The sequence below is a fragment of the Heterodontus francisci genome, chromosome 1, assembly GCF_036365525.1.
Source record: "Heterodontus francisci isolate sHetFra1 chromosome 1, sHetFra1.hap1, whole genome shotgun sequence".
NCBI lineage: Eukaryota > Metazoa > Chordata > Chondrichthyes > Heterodontiformes > Heterodontidae > Heterodontus > Heterodontus francisci.
In genome coordinates this window covers 116,673,052-116,692,209 of record NC_090371.1, presented here as the reverse complement: position 1 = coordinate 116,692,209, position 19,158 = coordinate 116,673,052, and positions in this window count along the sequence as shown.

Here is a 19,158-nt window from a genome sequence, read left to right as displayed (position 1 = left end):
CCCACATGGCAGACTGGTTAAAAAATAAAATCCCATGGATCCAAGGAAATGTAGCAAGGTGGATACAAAAATTGGCTCAGTGGCAGGAAACAAAGGGTAATTGTTGATGGATGTTTTGGCGACTGGATGGCTGTTTCTGGTGGCATTCCGCAGGGCTCAGTACTGGGTCCACTGCTTTTTGTGGTATATGTTAACGATTTGGATGTAAAGGTAGGGGCATGATCAAGAAGTTTGCAGACTACACAAAGATTGGCCGTGTGGTAGACAGCGAGGAGGATAGCTGTAGGCTGCAGGATGATATTGATGGTCTGGTCAGATGGGTAGAAAAGTGGCAAATGGAATTCAACCTGGAGAAGTGTGAGGTGATGCATTTGGGGAGGTCAAACAAGGCAGATGAATGCATGACTAATGGGAAAGTGCTGAGAAGTGTCGAGGAAGTGAGGGACCTTGGAGTGAATGTCCACAGATTCTTGAAGATAGTAGGACAGGTCGATAAGGTGCTTAAGAAGGTATATGGAATCCTTTCCTTTATTAGCCAAGGTATAGAGTATAAGAGCAAGGAGGTTATGCTGGAACTGTATAACTCATTGGTTTGGCCACAACTTGAGTATTGTGTGCAGTTCTGGTCACCTCATTACAGAAAGGATGTAATTGCACTCGAGAGGGTACAGAGGAGATTTACAAGGATATTGCCAGGACTAGAAAAATGCAGCTAAGAGGAAAGATTAGATAGGCTGGGGTTGTTCTCCTTGGACCAGAGAAGGCTGAGGGGAGATCTGATTGAATTATACAAAATTTTGAAGGGCCTGGATAGAGTGAAGGTAAAGGGTCTATTCAGCTTAACAGAGAGGTGAGTGACGAGGGGGCATAGATTTAAAGTGATTGGTAGAAAAATTAGAGGGGAGATGAGGAAAGACTTCTCCACCCAGAGGGTGGTGGGGGTCTGGAACTCACTGCCTGAAAGGGTAGTTGAGGCAGAAACTCTCAACTCGTTCAAAAGGAGTCTGTATATGCACCTCAAGTGCTGTAATCTGCAGGGCTACGGACCAAATGCTGGAAGGTGGGATTAGAATAGGTGGATCGTTTTTTGGCCGGCAATGACACGGTGTGCCAAGTGGCCTCTTTCTGTGCTTTAAACTTTCTATGTTTCTATGATTCTAACCTATGTGTGTTCCTTGGGATTGGGACAGGGAATTTAACACAGATTTTTGGTACTTTGAAATCAATTTTTTCTAAGTTGTTTGGAATTGAATGAGTAGGGAAGTGATTGTTGAGTGTATTCATTTCAAGATTGTGCACCCAGGAATGGGATATAAAATTGAATTATATTTTAAATTAAAGTTTTTATTTTTATTTCAAAAGTTGGCTTTGCAACTGTGAAATGATAATGAACAATTTTGTAAGACATAAGCCTCAGCCTTGAATGCCTGAAGATGTCTGGCAGAAATCCAATTTAAAGTTTGAAACACCTTGTTTTAAGTGGACCAAAGTTTGAAATCTGTTATTGCTTTACTTTGCAGTTTAAATTGAATGCCTGTCTTACTGATTGTTTTTAAGTAGCAAATGTCAGAAACTGGATATTGTTTTAAGGGAGAGAAAGATAAACAAAGGAGAAATGGGAAAGATTCTTTCTGTTTAAGAAGCTGGTGTTAAATCTTTTGTTGTAAGAATATTAAATAACTTTTTATTTAGTTTTTGGTTTTATTAGTCAATTGAAAAGGCACCTGAAGAAAGAACAAGAAAAATGATGTAACTTACCTTTTCTTTAAAAAAACACATGCTATTCTGTTCTGTTTGTAGTTAATAAATATTATAAGTTAATAAGTCTGAATTAAGTTTATACTATTAAGGTTACCTAACTTGTTAAGTTGAGAAAACTGGAATTTCATTTGTAGCCACAAAGAATTCCAAGTATATCATGTCAATTTTTGAGGGCGGCTTTGGGCTGAATTTTATTGGGGCGCCGCCGTCCGCAGCAGCGCCCTTTGAACTCAGCACAGCGCCTGCATTTAGCGGCTGCCGCAGAGCCCCCCGATATTACGCGTGGGGGCTCATTAGCATCACTGCGCCGAGCCGCCACCCCCCCCCCACCCCAATATTACATGGGGAGAGGTGGGACATTTGGCGCAATGAGGAACCCTATGACAGTTGTGCAGCAGGTGCTGGAACCCTATTTTAAACGCCCCAGCACCTGCTTCCTGACAGTTGTCAAAGAAATACTTACCTGACTGCTAAAGAGTGGGGCTGCTGTCAATCTGGCAGCAAAGTAGAAAGTGCTGCAGAAATCCAGCAGGTCAGGCAGCATCTGTGAAAAGAGAAGCAGAGTTAGCTTGTCCAAGTTCACAGACCCGAAAGTTAACTCTGCTTCTCTCTCCACAGATGCTGCCTGACCTGCTGAGTGGCCCCAGCACTTTCTGCTTTGCTGCCACATACTTACCCTGCTGTGTCCCAGTGTCCTGTGAAGTTGCGATCCTCTTCTTCCACTCAAGTGTAACATTCCTTCTTGTAGGCGTGCTGCACCTGGGTGAATAATCTTAATTTTGCACATTCCAGGACGTGAGACTTAAATAGACCATAAAAGGTATTACAGAGGTTTACAGAGAACACACTGACACAAATGGGAATGCACAGGTGTCATAGCAATGTAAATACGTCTTTCACTAAATGTTCCTCACGAACATGTGTGTCCTTTTCTCTGTGTGAATGATGTGTGCCAGCATGTAGTGCCAATGTCACATCCCTTTGCATGGTTGCCCCTTCAGAAGAGCCAAAGATGCAATAACATCATTGCCATGTTACCATTACTCATGAGCATCTCCACGGATGCAGTGACATGGACATTGGCTCAGTCAGCTGCTGCCTCTAATGGTTTACACAGGGATGCTGCAGATGTGGACTGGTGCACAGTAGGAGAGCGTTGGTGATGTGTGGCTTGCAGAGCTCATGTCGGTTCCGATGGAGCAGAGAACCTTTGTCTGATAAGCCACTGCCATACATCCCTACCTCACTGCTAGTCCTGTGTGCAGAACCTGGGTGCCATCTGCCCTCCCATGTGTCTTTCATGTTGTAGATCCTCAGCGCCCTCATAGTCCGAGGAGGAATCCTGTTGACGTCTCTCCTCATCATGCCAGGCCTATTGGGTGCGTAGTTGTGCAGAGCAGCAAAGAAAAGAGCTGGCCTTTTTGCCCACAGGGCATCACCCTATCCATACAGGTATTGGAGGTGCTCTTTCAGCATGCTGATCTCCTGCTCAATGGTGGCTTGATGTAGCTCAGTGGCTGTATCTCAGTTGTATCTCTCCTCTGCAGCAGTGGTGGAGTCGCTCACTGGTGTCGGGAGCCATGTCTGCAAAGGATAGCCCTTATCTCCAAGAAGCCACCCCTCCATCTGAGTCAGTTCAGTGAACAGCAGTGGTAGCCGGGACTGGCGCAAGACCCAGGTGACATGGTAGCTGCCTGAGAAGTGGTCACAGATTCGCTGCAAGCATCTGCGGTGATCACATACCAGCTTCACCTAGATTGAGAGGACTGTTTTAATCGTAACGTCTGCAGGTGGTAGCCTGGCAGTAGGCCTGATGGCCACATGAGTACAGTCTATGAACATTACAACTTATGGTTCTCCGGCAATGGTGCTCGAACCAATGGCCCTCTGCGCCTGGCTGTGGGAGTACGTCCTGAAGTGGACATACTCACTGGCCCTCCGGTGCAGGGCATTGGTGACCTCCCTGATGCAGTGGTGCACTGCTGACTGTCTGACCCCACACAGGTCTCTGGTGGGCCCCTAAAAGGCTGCAAAGGTGTCAGGCTTGAGAACTGCTGCCACTATGAGGAACAAAGGAATGGGATGTCCACCGGAGTCTATGGGCTGTAGGTTATCCTTGAGCAGGGCACAGAGACGTGTCACCACCCTCTCTATATGTGCAATCTCCTCTGACACTGAGGCTCTGACATCCAATGGCACGTCATGTGGGGCCTGTAGATGCACGTCAACCGTAATGGCGGGTTCGCCCTTGGGGGCTGCTGCTCATGACCGGGGGCTTCTACGTGGATCGCACCAGCCTGTTGATATTGCCTCTGGCGCATTCAGATCCTCACGTGCAGAGGATCACACAATGTAGGATGAGCCGTACCTATTTCCATGTGACAAATAAAGTTGAACCCTGCATGTATTTGAAGGTTCCTAACAGGGCATGGGTTGGTGTTGACGGGTACATCATCTGCTTTCCTGGATCAACTATGTGGCATGCCATGGCATTGCCCATCTTGGCCAACACTCAGAGTGGCGCAACATGACCACATCAAGATCCTACCAGCTGAATCGATTGTCCCCACCATCCATAAAACCTTAATGCTCTTGCCCTTTCTGGCACCCTCCCCACACACAGGGTGCCTAGTGTGCCATTGCCTCCTCACAAACACAGAGTGTACACTGTTAACAGAGGGATGGTACATGGTACCTCCCTTCATGCCAGCACAGCTTTCCCTCCAACAGTCCCAGATCCCCTCCTTTTCAGAATGCAGAGTGTGACCTCTGTGTATTCTTCCCCCCTCCCTCCTCCCTTTAGGAATGAAAGTTAGACCCCTGCATATCTCCCCTCCCTCCTCCCTTTAGGAATAAAAGTTAGATCCCTACATATGCCCCCTCCCTCCTCCCTTTAAGAATGCAGAGTTAGACCCCTGCATATCCCCCCCTCCCTCCTCCCTTTAAGAATGCAGAGTTAGACCCCTGCATACCCCCCCCCCCCCTTTCCTTGAAGAATGCAAAGTGAGTAAAATTAAAGTTCAGAAAGGCAGTTGAAGGGCTAGAAAAATGATAATAAGAATTATTCACAAGATGGATAAAGGCAAAGAGAGAGCTGGAGAATCTTTTAAGTTCATGCATGATGGAAGTATCGTGATATTGTAATGGATGTAATATGACGCTTTTGTGAGAGAGTGTGATTGGGCCATGGATCCATGGATGTTGCCACCATGATATAAACATCCACAGATGGGGTAGTAATAGCCCTAATGCTCAGACAATGATCCATGAAAGGATAGAATGTCCCATTTTAGAGTCTAACATTTAGATTTATTGGAATCCTTCTTTGTAGTATGATTAAGTGGGAAAACTTAGAAAATAGGACACAGTATAGACAAGATGTCAAGGCAGAGGGATTCTCGGAGATTATGTCAAGTTCTAAATGCTTATTGCAGTAAAAATGTCAGACCTTAAGAACAGACAGTGAACACAGCTTCTGCATAGATTTGTCTCGTAGTAAGATAAGGTATTCCTGGAAAAGTACATGCATTGAGATCAGGTGCTTAACACAGAGACTTTTTCTATGTATTAATTGCGTAAATGCAGAAGGTTAGCAAACATCACAAAATAATCCTTGGTTGGTTAAAAAAGACGTCCTTTCCAAGACTGATCACTAATTGGTAAGAGGGGAGGGTTACCTTGCAGGTCACAGAAGGCATAAAGGAAAACCTCACATATTAAGTGAGTCAGTTCTCATATTTACAGGGCCAGGAGGACACATAAGAAAAGGCAATCAGTATGGGGACATGGGAATATGGGGGCTAGACAGGTTATTTATGAGCCCTTACCGCAGGGCTGACCGATACAGACGATGTAGTCAGTTGCCTTTGCGACCCTAAACTTGATGCCTGGCCAGTATCTATGAGTGGCGTAGAGCAAATGGGATTGTATTCTTCACTGTTAGATTCATTCGCCATCTTGGGCTCGGCCAAGGGCCAAAACGGGGGACTGAAGGGGTTAAGAAGAAATAACGTGAATTAGAAAGGCAACATGGGAGGCGATGGCCTAGTGGTATTGTCACTGGACTAGTAACCCAGAGACCCAGGGTATTGCTCTGGGGACATGGGTTTGAATCCCATCACAGCAGAAGGTGGGAGTTGAATTCAACTAATAAATCTGGAATTTAAAGCTAGTCTAATGATGGCCATGAAACCATTGTCGATTGTTGTAAAAACCCATCTGGTTCACAAATGTCCTTAAAATCTGCTGTCCTTACCTGGTCTGGCCTACATGTGAATCCAGGCCCACAGCAATGTGGTTGACTCTTACATGCCCTCTGAAATGGCCTAGCAAGCCACTCAGTTGTATCTAACTGCTAAGAAGTCAGTAAAAAAGAAGGAAACCGGACTGACCACCCAGTATCGACCTAGGCACCAGAAACGGCAATGGCAAAACCAGCCCTGTCAACACTGCAAAGTCCTAATTACTAACCTCTGGGGGCTTGTGCCAAAATTGGGAGCGCTGTCCCACAGACTGGTCAAGCAACAGCCTGACATAGTCATACTCACGGAATCATACTTGACCGACAATGTCCCAGAAACTGCTATCACCATCCCCAGGTATGTCCTGTCCCACCGGCAGGACAGACTCCGCAGAGGTGGCGGCACAGTGGTATACAGTCGGGAGGGAGTTGCCCTGGGAGTCCTCAACATCGACTCTGGACCCCATGAAATCTCATGGCATCAGGTCAAACATGGGCAAGGAAATCTCCTGCTGATTACCACTTACCGCCCTCCCTCAGCTGATGACTCAGTACTCCTTCATGTTGAACACCACTTGGTGGAAGCACTGAGGGTGGCAAGGGCACAGAATGTACTCTGGGTGGGGACTTCAATGTCCATCACCAAGAGCGGCTTGGTAGCACCACTACTGACCGAGCTGGCTGAGTCCTAAAGGACATAGCTGCTAGACTGGGTATGCGGCAGGTGGTGAGGAAACAAAAAGAGGGAAAAACATACTTGACCTCATCCTCACCAATCTGCCTGCCGCAGATGCATCTGTCGACCCTACTCTACCATTACGATCAAGCCAGGAGACCAACCCTGGTTCAATGAAGAGTGCAGGAGGTCTCTGCTGGCGATGTATTTATCAAGAATTGATGACTGGTAGAACTGGAGGTTCCTTTAGTTTCAACATTTTATCAAATTAAAACGAATTTTTGTTGGCATACCTCAAACTGAGGTGTCAACCTGGTGAAGCTACACACAGGACTATTTGCGTGCCAAACTGCGTAAGTAGCATGCAATAGACAGAGCTTAGTGATCCCATAAACAATGGATCAGATCTAAGCTCTGCAGTCCTGCTACATCCAGCCGTGAATGGTGGTGGACAATTAAACAACTAACTGAAGGAGGTGGCTCCACAAATATCCCCATCCTCAATGATGGGGGAGCCCAGCACATCAGTGCAAAAGATAAGGCTGAAGCATTTGCAACAATCTTCAGCCAGAAGTACTGAGTTGATGATCCATCTCGGCCTCCTCCTGAAGTCGCCAGCATCACAAATGCCAGACTTCAGCCAATTCGATTCACACCGTGTGATATCGAGAAACGACTGAAGGCACTGGATACTGCAAAGGCTATGGGCCCTGACAACATTCTGGCAATAGTACTGAAGACCTGTGCTCCAGAACTTGCTGCACCCCTAGCCAAGCTGTTCCAGTATAGCTACAACAGTGGCATCTACCTGGCAATGTGGAAAATTGACCAGGTATGCCCTGTACACAAAAAGGACAAGTCCAACCTGGCCAATTACCGCCCCATCAGTCTACTCTCGATCATCAGTAAAGTGATGGAAGATGTCATCAACAGTGCCATCAAGCGGCACTTGCTTAGCAATAACCTGCTCAGTGACGCTCAGTTTGGGTTCCGCCAGGGCCACTCAGCTCCTGACCTCATTACAGCCTTGGTTCAAACTCGGACAAAAGAGCTGAACTCAAGAGGTGAGGTGAGAGTGACTGCCCTTGACATCAAGGTAGCATTTGACCGAGTATGGCATCAAGGAGCCCAAGCAAAACTGAAGACAATGGGAATCAGGGGAAAACTCTCCACTGGTTGGAGTCATACCTAGCACAAGGAAGATGGTTGTGGTTGTTGGAGGTCAATCATCTGAGCTCCAGGACATCACTGCAGGAGTTCCTCAGGGTGGTGTCCTGGACCCAACCATCTTCAGCTGCTTTATCAATGACCTTCATTCAATCATAAGGTCAGAAGTGGGGATGTTCGCTGATGATTTCACAATGTTCAGCACCATTCGTGACTCCTCAGATACTGAAGGAGTCCATGTAGAAATGCAGCAAGACCTGGACAATATCCAGGCTTGGGCCGTTCAGTGGCAAGTAACATTCGAGCCACACAAGTGCCAGGCAATGACCATCTCCAACAAGAGAGAATCTGACCATCTCCCCTTGACATTCAATGGCATTACCGTCGCTGAGTCCCCCACTATCAACATCCTGGGGGCTACCATTGACCAGAAACTGAACTGGAGTAGCCATATAAACACCATGGCTACAAGAGCAGGTCAGAGGCTCAGAATCCTGAGGCGAGTAACTCACCTCCTGACTCCCCAAAGCCTGTCCACCATCTACAAGACACAAGCCAGGAGTGTGATGGAATACTCTCCACTTGCCTGGATGGGTGCAGCTCCAACAACACTCAAGAAGCTCGACACCATCCAGGACAAAGCAGCCCACTTGCTTGTCTCCCACTGCACAAACATTCACTCCCTCCACCACAAATGCACAGTGGCAGCAGTGTGTACCATCTACAAGATGCCCTACAGCAATGCACCAAGGCTCCTTCGACAGCACCTTTCAAACACACCTTTCTACCAACTAGAAGGACAAGGACAGCAAATGCATGGGAACGTCACCACCTGCAAGTTCCTCTCCAAGTCACACACCATCCTGACTTGGAACTATATCGCTGTTCCTTCACTGTCGCTGGGTCAGAATCCTGGAACTCACTTCCTGACAGCACTGTGGGTGTATCTACCTCACCTGGACGATAGTGGTTCAAGAAGGCAGCTCACCACCACCTTCTCAAAGGCAATTAGGGATGGGCAATAAATACTGGCTTAGCCAGTGATGCCCACATCCCATGAATGAATAAAAAATAAACTCAGCAGAATGTACTCCAGTCAGGATGAGTAAAAGACAAACAAGCTGCTCGGACGGTGGAAAGGTTAGGCAGTGAGTGTTGCAGTCCAAGCTGCACAATCTACAAACTGTGGAATGTTTGACTAATGTGAAACAAAAAGATAGAGGACCAAGGCTGGAGACATCTGTTATGAGCACTAGAACCGTGTATTCTTGAAACTGCATGATAAATCATCCATTGTTTGACTACATAGCGTGACAAGAACAGTATATAAGTTTGAATCTTTAAGTGTAAAATCAGACTAGATGAGATGGTCTCTCCCTGCGCATGTTTGAATAAACGATTGAAACCTGTACCTGTGTCTCCTCGTGTAGTGATTGAGTTGTCCCACAAAAGGCGTAATACCCCGATTCTTATAAAACCTCAAATTCACCATGGGTATTGCTGTGGGAGATCGGCACATATTTACATAAATGACTTCAAAGTGCAGCAGATTTATCAGCTTGATTTATTGCTTGTGAACCTGTGAATTTCCACAGGGTGTTACATGCCCTGAAAGTCAAACTGTTAAATGCAGAAAATGCCTGAACTACTAATCTGGTTGTCGCACTGCATAATTTTAGAAAAATCTCAGGCTGCAATTCTGTACAGCAATTTATATAGTTTTCATTTGGATTAATAAACTGATTACAAAACCTTTCAATAAATAAGAAAACTTTTACTGTAATTTTACTTTGTTTCATATAATAATTCTTAACTTAAATTAGAATTGCAGATATCTCTACGGAGGAATAGTATTTCCAGCATAATCTGTTTTTGTTCCCTTTAAGAGGTGCAGATTAGCTTCAAGTGGCGTTCGGAAGTAACGATATTGGGCCCCACTGATGTGTGAAGCCAGTGAACAGATGTAGCTGGTGCTGTTTGCATGCAGAAATCATGATGATGAAAAGGCAGCACAAAGATGGCGTGCTGCCTGGACGAAGTTGGATGGGAATGGGGTCATCGCAGATTGTGATCCCTGCACCCATTTTCGGTAACTATCCTATTTAGCCCCCATAGTTCCTTACTGTGATCCGATCGGTCAGATAGCACCTCATAAAGTGCTTACGTCAAAGTATAAGAATACCATTATAGAACATAGAACATTACAGCGCAGTACAGGCCCTTAGGCCCTCGAGTTGCGCCGACCTGTGAAACCATCTGACCTACACTATTCCATTTTCATCCATATGTCTATCCATAGATTATGGTTTTTTTTAGAAAGCAACAGATTTGTCAGATTAGGCGGTGGTCCCCTTTTTGACTAAGATTGACAACAGACATTAACCAAAATGATTTCGGGTCATTTTTGTGTCATTGCATGGCTTTCAAGATGAAAGCAACCCATTTTACCTTTCTCATGAATGAGGATGAATGAGGTGAATGAGGATAGAGTTGAGATACTGGACTAAAAATTGATAAAGAGGTGGCATTAGAATGGCTGGCTGTATTGAAAGTTGATACGTCACCAGGAACAGTTCAGATGTATTCGAGGATACTGAAGGAAGTAAAAGTGGAAGTTATGGAGGTACTGGCCATAATCTTCAAAACCTCCTTAGATACAGGAATGGTGCCAGAGAATGGAGAACTGCAAATGTTACACCATTGTTCAAAAAAAGGATTAAGGATAATCCCAGCAACAACAAGCCAGTCAGTTGAACCTCGATGGTGGGACAGCTTTTAGAAATGAAATTTGAGACAGAATTACTAGTCACTTGGACAATGTCAGAGCATAAGAAATAGGTGCAGCAGCAGACCATATGGTCCCTCAAGCCTGCTCCACCATTCAATACTATGATGGCTGATCTTCTACCACAACACCACTTTCCTGCCTGCTCCTGGTCTGCCTTGATTCCCTAATAGATCAAAAATGTATTAGAGCTTTAAATATACTCACGCAGTGGAGCATTATCTGGGTTGGATAATTTCAAAGATTTACCACCCTCTGAGTGAAGAAATTTCTCCTCATCTCAGTCCTAAATGATCGACCCCTTATCCTGAGACTGCACCCCAATGTTCTAGAATCCCAGGCCAGGGGAAACAACTCTCAGTGTCAACCATGTCAAGCCCTTTCAGAATCCTGTATGTTTCAATGAGATCACTTCTCATTCTTCTAAACACCAGAGAGTATAGGCCCAACTTTCTCAGCATCCCATCAAAGGACAACCCTCACATCACAGGAACCAATCTAGTGAACCTTCACTATACACCTCCAATGCGAGTGTATACTTTGTTGCAGTCAAGTGAGGAGGGGTCGACGGGCTTCCCTCTTTTCCCTCTCCTTGTTTGACCACAAGAGGTTTAATTCTTTCTTAAAGTGGATCTACTGGCCAATTCTGTGGATGTTTGATTACTTACTTGCAATGATCATAACAAGAACCAATCAAACAGGTTTTCTTGAGTTAAACAAAGAGGTTAACTTTATTGTACCTAAATTGAACTAAAACATAATAAACAATGCACCAAAAAGGGGTATCCAGTCTGTGGAGTTGGTGATTCGGCTGGCTTCCAGTGGTCCTGTGGCTTTAAGTTTGAAAAGGTTCAAATCGTCTACTGCAGACAGTGATGCAGATGATTTCCTCCAATGGGGTTTCTGATTATAGCTGGAATATGCAAAGGTGGTCAGTTAACAGGCAGGATTTGAAGCTTGTAAGCTGGAATGGAGAGAGGGAGAGAGAGGGACCCCCACTTGGGTCTGCACATGTCAGAGTCCAGATGTTTCACCTTGCTGCTGCAGAGAAACACAAGCTTAAAACCACAGATGGGGAGCGGCTTGTCACATGACAGTCACTCAGTGATTCAAACATAGTAGCTATCAGTATTTCTTCTTGTTAAAAGGAAAAGAACAAGCAGTTCCCTTAAACTTCCTGGGTCTTTGTTCGTGCTGGGATGAGCAGACATTTTGTCTCCTGTCTCATAGGCCTTGCCATGTAGGATACAGTGTTGCAAATTAGGTGGTCATCTTAAGCTGCCAGCAAAGTCATCATTTATCTGTTCTTCTTTAAATTTCTTTTAAAAAAAAGATATAAATTCAGATCTCCAGTCAGTGGATTAAGAAAATTATAATTTAACGAAGCAAGTTGGCATGACACCTCCCCACCACGCGAAATGAAATGTGACGATAGAAATATCTGGGATAGCTCCGTGCTGAGCTAAACCCTCGATAAAGCATCAGCTATCACATTGTTTTTCTCTGCAATGTGGATAATCTTAAGGTGGTAAGGTTTCAGAAGCAGACTCAAATGAAAAAGCCTTGCATTCTGGGATTTGAATTTCTCTACAAAGGTCAAAGATTGTTATCGGTATAAGCCATGATGTCTCTATATCCATTTTGGACATATACCTCAGAACGATTGAGAGCCAGTAACATTCCCAGGGCTTCCTTTTCCACACTAGATGCTTGTTTAATTCTTTGGAGAAGTACCCAGCTGGTCTCTCAATGCCTAAGTCATTATCCTGGAGCAGGACAGCACATCCACTGCCACTTTAATTGGTGTGTTAAAGTTTGGAGCTGCCAGCACCAGTTCGTTGGCAGCGGCGACAGGGAGAGCGAGGTGGCAGCTGGTTTCTTTTTGCAGCAGCGACAGGGAGAGCGAGGTGGCAGCTGGGTAAGTAAGTCCTATATATTTGGGCAGCGGCTGAACCCGAGACACTACACCTGTAGTGTCTCCCACCCGCCCTCCTCCGCGAACCAAAAAAAAGGACTCGGTGGTGTGCAGATAAGGTAAGGCTTTTTCTATTTATTTGTTTTCGTGTGATTGGTAAAAACTTTTCGTTCCTTTTTCATTTATCTAAGTTAAGACTAAGTTAAGCTTAAGATTAAAAATGGCAGGAGATCTCAGACCCGTGTTATGCTCCTCCTGCTCAATGTGGGAGCTCAGGGACACAGCTGATGTCCCTGACTCCTTCACGTGCTGGAAGTGTGTTCAGCTGCAGCTCTTGTTAGACCACATGACGGCTCTGGAGCTGCGGATGGACTCACTTTGGAGCATCCGCGATGCTGAGGAGGTCGTGGATAGCACGTTTAGTGAATTGGTCACACCGCAGATTAGGATTGCTGAGGGAGAAAGGGAATGGGTGACCAAAAGGCAGAGAAAGAGCAGGAAGGCAGTGCAGGTGTCCCCTGCGGTCATCTCCCTCCAAAACAGGTATACCGTTTTGGATACTGTTGAGGGAGATGGCTCACCAGGGGAAGGCAGCAGTAGCCAGGTCCATGGCACCGTGGCTGGCTCTGCTGTTCGGAAGGGCGGGAAAAAGAGTGGAAGGGCTATAGTCATAGGGGATTCGATTGTAAGGGGAGTAGATAGGCGGTTCTGTGGTCGAAAACGAGACTCTCGAATGGTATGTTGCCTCCCAGGTGCACGGGTCAGGGATGTCTCAGATCGGCTGCAGAAAATTCTGAAAGGGGAGGGTGAACGGCCAGTTGTCGTTGTGCACATAGGCACCAATGATATAGGTAAAAAACGGGATGAGGTCCTACAAGCAGAATTTAGGGAGTTAGGAGCCAAGTTAAAAAGTAGGACCTCAGAGGTAGTAATCTCAGGATTGCTACCAGTGCCACGTGATAGTCAGAGTAGAAATGAAAGAATAGTCAGGATGAATGCGTGGCTTGAGAGATGGTGCAGGAGGGAGGGGTTCAGATTTTTGGGACATTGGGACCGGTTCTGGGGGAGGTGGGACTATTACAAATTGGACGGTCTACACCTGGGCCGGACTGGAACCAATGTCCTTGGGGGTGCTTTTGATAATGCTGTTGGGGAGGGTTTAAATTAATGTGGCAGGGGGATGGGAACCAAATGAGGAGGTCAGTGGACAGTAAGGAGGTAGTAACTAAAGCCTGTAAGGAACTAGATAATGAAGTCAGCGTGACTAAGGGAAAGAGTAGACAGGGAGCAGATGATGAACGCAAAGGGACTGGTGGTCTGAGGTGCATTTGTTTTAATGCAAGAAGTGTAGTAGGTAAGGCAGATGAACTTAGGGCTTGGATTAGTACCTGGGAGTATGATGTTATTGCTATTACTGAGACTTGGTTGAGGGAAGGGCATGATTGGCAACTAAATATCCCAGGATATCGATGCTTCAGGCGGGATAGAGAGGGAAGTAAAAGGGGTGGAGGAGTTGCATTACTGGTCAAAGAGGATATCACAGCTGTGCTGAAGGAGGGCACTATGGAGGACTCGAGCAGTGAGGCAATATGGGCAGAACTCAGAAATAGGAAGGGTGCGGTAACAATGTTGGGGCTGTACTTCAGGCCTCCCAACAGCGAGCGTGAGATAGAGGTACAAATATGTAAACAGATTATGGAAAGATGTAGGAGCAACAGGGTGGTGGTGATAGGAGATTTTAATTTTCCCAACATTGACTGGGATTCACTTAGTGTTAGAGGTCTAGATGGAGCAGAATTTGTAAGGAGCATCCAGGAGGGTTTTCTAGAGCAGTTTGTAAATTGTCCAACTCGGGAAGGGGCCATACTGGACCTGGTGTTGGGGAATGAGCCCGGCCAGGTGGTTGAAGTTTCAGTAGGGGACTACTTTGGGAATAGTGATCACAATTCCGTAAGTTTTAGAATACTCATGGACAAAGACGAGAGTGGTCCTAAAGGAAGAGTGCTAAATTGGGGGAAGGCCAACTATACCAAAATTCGGCAGGAGCTGGGGAATGTAGATTGGGAGCAGCTGTTTGAAGGTAAATCCACATTTGATATATGGGAGGCTTTTAAAGAGAGGTTGATTAGCGTGCAAGAGAGACATGTTCCTGTAAAAATGAGGGATAGAAATGGCAAGATTAGGGAACCATGGATGACAGGTGAAATTTTGAGACTAGCCAAGAGGAAAAAGGAAGCATACATAAGGTCTAGGAGGCTGAAGAAAGACGAAGCTTTGAAAGAATATCGGGAATGTAGGACCAATCTGAAACGAGGAATTAAGAGGGCTAAAAGGGGTCATGAAATATCTTTAGCAAACAGGGTTAAGGAAAATCCCAAAGCCTTTTATTCATATATAAGGAGCAAGAGGGTAACTAGAGAAAGGATTGGCCCACTCAAGGATAAAGGAGGAAAGTTATGCTTGGAGTCAGAGAAAATGGGTGAGATTCTAAACGAGTACTTTGCATCGGTATTCACCGAGGAGAGGGACATGACGGATGTTGAGGTTAGGGACCGATGTTTGATTACTCTAGGTCAAGTCGGCATAAGGAGGGAGGAAGTGTTGGGTATTCTAAAAGGCATTAAGGTGGACAAGTCCCCAGGTCCGGATGGGATCTATCCCAGGTTACTGAGGGAAGCGAGAGAGGAAATAGCTGGGGCCTTAACAGATATCTTTGCAGCATCCTTAAACACGGGTGAGGTCCCGGAGGACTGGAGAATTGCTAATGTTGTCCCCTTGTTTAAGAAGGGTAGCAGGGATAATCCAGGTAATTATTGACCGGTGAGCCTAACGTCAGTGGTAGGGAAGCTGCTGGAGAAGATACTGAGGGATAGGATCTATTCCCATTTGGAAGAAAATGGGCTTATCAGTGATAGGCAACATGGTTTTGTGCAGGGAAGGTCATGTCTTACCAACTTAATAGAATTCTTTGAGGAAGTGACAAAGTTGATTGATGAGGGAAGGGCTGTAGATGTCATATACATGGACTTCAGTAAGGCGTTTGATAAGGTTCCCCATGGTAGGCTGATGAAGAAAGTGAAGTCGCATGGGGTCCAGGGTGTACTAGCTAGATGGATAAAGAACTGGCTGGGCAACAGGAGACAGAGAGTAGCAGTGGAAGGGAGTTTCTCAAAATGGAGACGTGTGACCAGTGGTGTTCCACAGGGATCCGTGCTGGGACCACTGTTGTTTGTGATATACATTAATGATTTGGAGGAAAGTATAGGTGGACTGATTAGCAAGTTTGCAGATGACACTAAGATTGGTGGAGTAGCAGATAGTGAAGGGGACTGTCAGAGAATACAGCAGAATATAGATAGATTGGAGAGTTGGGCAGAGAAATGGCAGATGGAGTTCAATCAGGGCAAGTGCAAGGTGATGCATTTTGGAAGATCCAATTCAAGAGTGAACTATACAGTAAATGGAAAAGTCCTGGGGAAAATTGATGTACAGAGAGATTTGGGTGTTCAGGTCCACTGTTCCCTGAAGGTGGCAACGCAGGTCAATAGAGTGGTCAAGAAGGCATACGGCATGCTTTCCTTCATCGGACGGGGTTGGCAGGTCATGTTACAGTTGTATAAGAATTTGGTTCGGCCACATTTGGAATACTGCGTGCAGTTCTGGTCGCCACATTACCAAAAGGATGTGGATGCTTTGGAGAGGGTGCAGAGGAGGTTCACCAGGATGTTGCCTGGTATGGAGGGCGCTAGCTATGAAGAGAGGTTGAGTAGATTAGGATTATTTTCATTAGAAAGACGGAGGTTGAGGGGGGACCTGATTGAGGTGTACAAAATCATGAGAGGTATAGACAGGGTGGATAGCAAGAAGCTTTTTCCCAGAGTGGGGGATTCATTTACTAGGGGTCACGAGTTCAAAGTGAGAGGGGAAAAGTTTAGGGGGGATATGCGTGGAAAGTTCTTTACGCAGAGGGTGGTGGGTGCCTGGAACGCGTTGCCAGCGGAGGTGGTAGACGCGGGCACGATAGCGTCTTTTAAGATGTATCTAGACAGATACATGAATGGGCAGGAAGCAAAGAGATACAGACCCTTAGAAAATAGGCGACATGTTTAGATAGAGGATCTGGATCGGCGCAGGCTTGGAGGGCCGAAGGGCCTGTTCCTGTGCTGTAATTTTCTTTGTTCTTTGTCCTTTGTTCTAAAATGGCTTTTAGCCTCTCGAAAGCTGTTTGCCACCTCCCTGACCACACTACCTTTGCTTTTTTCTGTAACAAGTCTGTCAGTGGGGGGCATAGTGCTGAGGTTTGGGACAAACTTGCAGTAAAACCCACACATCCCCAAAAATCACATTATTTCCCATTTGGTTGTGGGGACAGGAAGATCTATCAGTACCTGTACCTTTGCTTCTCTGGGCAAAACTCTCCCTTGACCCACAGTATGCCCTAGGTAAATTACTTGAGCTTTGGAGAACTCGCTCTTTGCAAGAGTTACCGCAAAATCAGCTGACTAACCTTTGGAAGAGTGCTTCTAATTGGTCTAGGTGGTCCCTCCAGGTGTGACTGTACACTAACAGATCATCCAGGTACAGTACACAGTCGGGCAGGCTAGCCATTACCTGGTTCATTGGCCTTGGAAGGTGGCTGGGGCATTTCTAAATCCAAATGTCATCACTGGGCACTGCAACAAGCCGTCTGGTGTGCCACAAGCCAAGATCTCTTTAGCTCGGGTGGTTAACGGTACTTGCCAGTATCCTTTGAACAGGTCTATTTTGGTTATGTAGCTGGTGTTTCTTACTCTATCTATGCAGTCTTCCAGGTGGGGAATTGGGTAGAAATCAGCTTTGGTCACTGCATTAATCTCTCTGAGCCTGATTGAGACATCAGCTTTGGGCACCAGCACAACTGGGGAGCTTCAACTACTCTGACTGGTGTTACGATTAGGTGAGAAGGGGTCTAGGGGTTCCTTCTCAGCCTTTGCCTAGTCTATCCTTAACAGGATTTAACTTGCATTTGAACATATGTACATACGAACATACAAATTAGGAGCAGGAGTAGGCCACTCGGCCCCTCGAGCCTGCTCCGCCATTCAATAAGTTCATGGCTGAAGTGATTACTCCACATTTCCACCTACCCCTGATAACCTTCCACCTCCTTGCTTATCAAGAATCTATCTACCTCTGCCTTAAAAATATTCAAAGACTCTGCTTCCACCACAATTTGAGGAAGAGAATTCCAAAGACTCACGACCTTCTGAGAGAAAAAATGTCTCCTCATCTCTGTCTTAAATGGGCGATCCCTTATTTTTCAACAGTGACCCCTAGTTCGAGATTCTCCCACTATAGGAAGGATGTGATTGCACTGTAGAGGGTGCAGAGGAGATTCAACAGGATGTTGCCTGGGCTGCAGCATTTCAGCTATGAAGAGAGACTGAAAAGGCTAGGGTTGTTTACCTTGGAGCAGAGAAGGCTGAGGGGGGACATGGTTGAGGTATACAAAATTATGAGGGACATTGATAGGTTAGATAGGAGGAAACTTTTTCCCTTAGCGGAGGGGTCAAGAACCAGGGGGCATAGATTTAGGGTAAGCGGCAGGAGGTTTAGGGGAGATTTGAGGAAACATTCTTTCACCCAGAGGGTGGTTGGAATCAGGAATGCACTGCCTGAATAGGTGGTGGAGGCAGGAACCCTCACAACATTTAAGAAGTATTTAGATGAGCACTTGAAACACCATTGCATACAGGGCTACGGGCCGAGTGTAGGAATATGGGATTAGAATAGTTGGGTGCTGTATGGCCGCCACAGACACAATGGGCCGAAGGGCTTGATTCTGTGCTGGATAACTCTATGACTCTATCCTTTCCACATCCAACCTGTCAAGACCCCCTCAGGATCTTATATGTTTCAATCAAGTCGCCTCTTACTCTTCTAAATTCCAGCGGATACAAGCCTAGCCTGTCCAACCTTTCCTTGTCAGACAGCCCGCCCATTCCAGGTATTAGCCTAGTAAACCTGCTCTGTACAGCGTCCAATGCATTTACATCCTTCCTTAAATAAGGAGACCAGTACTGTACACAGTACTCCAGCTGTGGTCTCACCAATGCCCTGTATAGCTGAAGCATAACCTCCCTACTTTTGTATTCAATTCCCCTTGCGATTGTTTCAATTGTAAGACAAAGTAATCAGACAGGTTTCCTTAGAATTAAACAAGAAAGGTGGAAGTTTATTAATCTTAAACTCAAATCCAGTTAACAACTACGAGTATGCGGCGCAACCACGCTAGCATGCATACGCGATAAACACACATGCAGATAGAGACAGAAAAAGTAGAAAATAATAAAGGGGAAAAGTTTGAGGCAATATCGGGGTTATAATTGCAGTCCTTTAAGTTCAATGTGGAGTCTTTGGTTGCTGGTAAATCCTGCAATTTGTTGGGGCCCAGTGCATGCTTCAAATTGTTTCGATGTCAGAGTCTTTTCTCTCTTCAGGTTTACATGTCTTCCGTAGGACTGGTGGCTTGGGAGAAAGCGAGAGAGTGACAGCCAGTAGAGAGACCTCCTTGTTCCAGTTTCCGTTGCAAACTCTGTCGTCTCAATTCAAACTGTCCTGTGTTGCATTCAAAA